We start from the raw sequence: 6,000 nt of genomic DNA, 5'->3' as shown, positions 1-6,000 counted from the left end.
ACCAAAGGGAGCCCTCACCTGAATACTAACCCCTCTGGGTTCACTTCCTGGTAGCACGCTAGGATATAAGCAGCATGCTAACCATAACGCTAATTCTTTGCGAAGTAATGTTGCCGTGCGACTTACCAAGCCTTGGATTACTCCCTTTCTCGTATGGACTATTGTGTATGGACTTTCGCCTGTTTATCCTATCATTTACGAGTTTCGGTTTGTGTTTTGGTTTTGTCGCTAGTGTTATTTGGTTTTCTGGTTTTTTTCCGGTCTTCTGTGCTGCTAAAGGTTTACGAGTTGTTCCTGCTGTCTTCTTCAATAAATCTGCAAATGGATTCTATCCAACCTGCCGCTAACGAGTCGTCACAACTTTATGTAATTATATATTTTTTCCCTGTATAAATCTAAACTGGCTTTCACAGCTTTTTATTTCATTGTTTGCAAAGAAGATGGACTGGCGTCATCTTTCGCCCAATGTGTGCTGGGATAGACTGCAGCAGATCCCTGTGACCCTGATTAGGAATAAAGTGGGTATAGACAATGGATGGATGGATGTTTGCAAAGAAAAAAATACTTCCTTCTGACCAAATTTAGTTGTATGAAAAATAATTGAAATCATTTTTTCTAATGTTATTTATATAACAATAAATCTCAGACAGTTTTAATATTTCTGTCTCTGTGTGTCTCTGCAGATCCTCCTACAGCTTCAGTGTTCCAGAAAAAGTCTTCTCCAGAGGTGGTGTGTCACACTACAGGTTTCTTCCCTGAAGCAGTGAATATCCCCTGGAGGGAGGGCGGAGGTCCTGTGCATGAGGATGTGGAGCTCAGAGAGACGTCACCCAACCGTTACCCTTATTTTCTTTTTTTCATTGTCTTTTGTCGGTCCTGTTCCTCACAACTTCACACACTTTGAGGTATTAATATTTTAATAACATTTAAAATGTAATATAATGTTGAGTTTAGTGTTTGGTTTAAATTTTATCCTGGAATATTTACAGAAATCATAATTAAAGTCATAATTTACAGAAAATCTCACTGAGTTTTTTTGTGTGTTTTTCTAGGAGACAGTATGAGTATGAAGAATATATTTTAAATATTTGAAACATTTTTGGGAAATGTGCTTGTGATATTTTAAACTTGGGTGATTGGGCCAGGCCAGGATTTTATTATGTTGTTAAACATGTGTCCCTCTTGAACTGAGTCCCCAAATGTAAATAAACATGTCACAGAAGTTCAGGGGTATAGAAGGATATGCACTACAGGACAAATGTTATACCATCTGCATCCTATTCTGCAACTTTTTCTTTTCAAATTCAAATTCTTTTCAAAGTTTGTTTTTCTCTGTATTTCCTCTGTAATATGTCTTGTCTTTTCTTATTTTTGCACAATATACTCTGTAACTACTTTATCTCTATGACAGACAGATAGATATTTTCTTTTTACTTTTAAAAATGTAATTAAAAATATCAAGAAGCATACCCATCCATAACCATGTATTCCAAGATGGCGCCGGTGAGGTCGGCTGCCGTCATGACTGCTCCTACCCCTTTTTCTTTGTACGCTGTGCTTATTATGGCGGGGGACTTTAACAGTTTAAAGGTTCAAGCAGGAAGTTCCGGCTCAGAGGGAGGTTTCGTGCTGGACGGACCAATTGGTGGCCGTTCTACAGGACGCACTTGATGACGCAGACTGGGACGTTTCAGCGCGGTTTCAACATGATGACCTCAACATGTGATTCATTGGGAAATTAGTGGATAACACAGTTCGCAAAACTATCATCAGAACTTTTCCCAATCAGAAGCCATGGGTGGATAAATCCGTCTTCGATGCTCTGAGATCCTGCTCCACTGTGTACAACACGGGGCTCAGCAGTGAAAACATGGACGACAATAAAGCTGCATCCTACAGTGTGGCAGAGTGGTGAAGGAGGCGAATCATCTCAGAGCATGACTCGAGAAAGGCATTCAGGAGAGTGAACACCAGGAAAGCAGCAGGACCAGATGGCATCACGGGTCAGGTCCTGAAGGCCTGTGCCGACCAGCTTGCACTTGTGTTCACTGAAATATTCAACCTCTCCTTGGAACAGTCTATAATCCTGACCAGCTTGCACCTGTCTTCAGTGAAATATTCAACCTCTCCCTTCCAACGGTCCACCATTTTTCCTGTCCCCAAGAAACCTCAGCCCACCTGCCTCAATGACAACCAACAAGTAGCCCTGACCTCAGTAGTGATGAAGTGCTTCGAAAGACTAATTAGAGACATCACTTCTTCCCTACCTGACACCCTAGACCCGCTACAGTTCGCATACCGGCCCAACCGTTCTACTGAGGACACCATCACAGACCTCCATCACACAGCCCTGAGCCATCTGGACAGCAAAAAGGGGACCTATGTTAAAATGCTGTTTGTTGACTACAGTTCAGCATTTAACACCATAATTCCCTCCATACTCACCACTAAGTTTGAGATCCTGGGCCTCAGCCTGTCCCTGTGTCGATGGATCTTCAACTTCTTGACAGACAGACCACAGGCAGCAACCATGTCTCACCTTCACTCACCCTCAGCACTGGAGCTCCCCAGGGTTGTGTTCTGAGCCCCCTCCCATACTCACTGCACACCTACGACTGTGTGGCCACTTCCAGCTCCACCAACATCGTTAAGTTTGCGGATGATACTATGGTGGTGGGCCTGATCTCCAGCAATGACAAGACAGCCTACCAAAAGGAGATTAAAAACCTGGAGACATAGTGCCAGGACAATAATCTCCTCCTGAACGTCAGCAAGACTAAGGAGCTGATAGTGGACTTCAGCACAAAGCAGGAGAGGAATTTCCAGCCCCTCACTATCAACGGGACCCCAGTGGAGAGAGTGGACAGTTTCTGGTACCTAGGTCCTGTCACGTCATCACCCTGGTGAGGAAGCATCTATACCATATCAGACGCCTAAAGGACTATAAACTGCCCTCAAAGGTGCTAAAGACATTCTACACCTGCACCATTGTGAGCATCCTGATGGGAAATATCACAGCCTGATTTGGAAACAGCACCAAGCAGGACAGGCAAGATCTCCAGAGGGTGGTGCGATCAGCCGAGCGTACCATCCGCGCCGAGCTTCCTGACCTGGACACTATATACAGCAAGCGGTGCTGGACCAAGGCCAGGAAGATTATGAAGGACCTCAGCCATCCCAACAATGGACTCTTCTCTCTATTGCGCTCAGGGAAACGTTTCCGTTCCTTGAAGGCAAACACAGAGAGAATGAGGAGAAGTTTCTTCCCGCAGGCCATTAGGGCCCTCAACCAGAACACCTAGAACCTGGACATCTGGACTTCCCCCACACATGACGTTCTACCTCAGCTGATTGTCACACACACAATAACTGCGCTACTCCCTACAGCCTTTTATATCTATATATTTATTTTACTTTTTTTATCTTATTATATTATATATAAAATAATTATGTAAAATATTTAGAGAAAAATAGGAAAAAGAAAAACTATACACATACACTACTCACAAAAAGTTAAGGATATTTGGCTTTTGGGTGAAATTTATGAAAAATGTAAAAAGTTCACACTACAGTGATATTATATCATGAAAGTAGGGCATTTAAGTAGAAGCACGCAATGGTGATTTCCTCATCTCAAACAATTTATTGAAAAAAAAGCCAACAACAGTTGTAATAAAAAATGTCAATGTCTCAATAATTTGTCATGTGCCCTTAACCATTAATTACAGCTTGACAACGACGTCTCATGCTGTTCACAAGTCGACTTATTGTCTGCTGAGGCATGGCATTCCACTCTTCTTGAAGGCAGCCCTCAGGTCATTGAGGTTCTGGGGTGCAGGGTTACGAGCCTCTACACGGTGAATCAGCTGATCCCAGAGGTTTTCTATGGGATTCAGGTCTGTAGAAAGTGCAGGCCACTCCATTTGAGGTACCCCAGCCTCCAGCAGCCGTTCCCTAATGATGCGACCTCGATGAGCTGGAGCATTGTCGTCCATGAAGATGAAATTAGGCCTGTGTTGTTCATGCAGGGGCACAATGACTGGATTAATGATGTTATTCAGGTAGTATTGGCTTGTCACTGTACCATTCACAAGATGTAGGGCAGTTCTGTATTGAGTAGACACACCTGCCCGGACTGTAACACCACCACAACAGTGGCTGATGCATAGCGCTCACCTTGACGTCTCCAACATCGCTGGCGGCCATCATTTCTGCTCAACGTGAATAGACTTTCATCAGAGAACAGCACTGAGGCCCACTGGTCCCTCGTCCAGCATAAATGCTCCCTGGCCCATGCAAGACGATGACGCCTGTGCATAGTGGTGTGGTCAGGTACCTTTGCAGGTCGTCACGGATCAAACACCAGTTGTGAATTTTGCTGTTAAGCACCTTGTTAGAGAACAGCAAGTTATGCAAAAAGTACTGAAACACTGAACAGTTGGACATGTGCATTCAAAAGTGTAGAGAAGGTCAAATTAAGTTCACCTGGAAAGGTTATAGTGCATTTTAGGTGCATCCTGAAATTTCACCCAAAAGCCAAATATCCTTAACTTAACTTATCCTTAACTTTTTTGTGAGTAGTGTATATATTTGTATATGCTTCTCTGATAACTATTCGATTTTCATAATTTATCGTGTCTTTAATTTCTACTATGTTCATTTTTATTTTTCCTATTTTTCTCTAAATATTTTATCTATATCCCTATATTTTACATGTCCACACACTTTTACTCTATTCTTCTTTCTTCAAAACAAAGGACAGTCATAAAAAGCATTTCACTACATGTCGTACTGTGTATGATTTTGTATGTGATAAATAAAATTTGAATTTGAATGAATCCACACTTTAACACCCTCCCTCACCTCAAACGTTTAAACTAAATCTCTCTTACCTCCTTTGTTTCTCATTTTACTCTATTTGTTTGTCTAGTGCTACTGTAATGTGCCAACAATTAAAATGTTTTATTATTATTCAAAATTTAATACAATTAAAATAAAAAAAAAATTGTTACATAAACACTGTACATAGTACAACATGTAGTATTATGTTGTGAAATTATGAAATTGTTGTGACTAAAATGCATTTAGTGCAGTATGTTCTAGCTGTATACTGGGTGGTGTACAGAAAACTAGGGAACAGAACGAGATCCAAAATGGGAACCGAAATAACACAAGGACCAAAAGGCTAGGTCTTGCCAGTCGGCTATACAGGAAAAAAACACACTGGGGTTTAAATATACAAAATAATTAAAGGACAAACTATAAGGTGACCACCTAGGACAGGACATGTGTGGAGAAAAGACATGACAAGATGAATCGAAACAAAAACGCACGTGAAACGTAAACAAACACATAGCAATTCTACAGTGGCCGAGAAGTGCAAAACAAAATAATAAATCCAAAACCACAATATCAAATCAGAAAACAAAATAACAAATCTAGAAACAAAATAACAATTCAGAAAACACACGGCTAATTTAGACAAACACGAAAAGGTAGGTATAGTTTGTGAATGGAATTCTTACCTCTGATTGGCCAAAACGTCTGTCACTCAGGATATAGGAAGTCCAGCACGCTGCAGCAGTAGAAAGTGGATTGGTGTGAGTATGAACACAGTTCTGCTCTTATAGCGCTCCTTACATCCTTCAGTCTGCAATAGTTTTGTCTTCTAAACATACCTGCGTTCTTTAGGTGTGATTTTAGAGATCGCAAACTAATCTTTATGCTATGATACACTATCAGTATATCCATAATCACGACAGATGAACGACCTTCCTTAAAGTAGTTCAGAATGAATTCCATTTTCTTATAAAGATAAATATATGTAACAGACTTAATAGTTATTCTATTTAAAGTAATTATAGATGTTTAATATTCATTTTGTATATGTGTGTGTGAATGCATTTTTCCCTTCTGGACTTGCCGTAGGTAGGCAAGTGTACATGCGCGCAAGATACTTGAGTTTTCGGGCAGTGTTTTAAGAGTTTTCTGGAGACGTGC

This window comes from Hemibagrus wyckioides, linkage group LG22 (assembly GCF_019097595.1).
Source record: "Hemibagrus wyckioides isolate EC202008001 linkage group LG22, SWU_Hwy_1.0, whole genome shotgun sequence".
Lineage (NCBI taxonomy): Eukaryota > Metazoa > Chordata > Actinopteri > Siluriformes > Bagridae > Hemibagrus > Hemibagrus wyckioides.
This window is presented reverse-complemented; position numbering follows the sequence as displayed.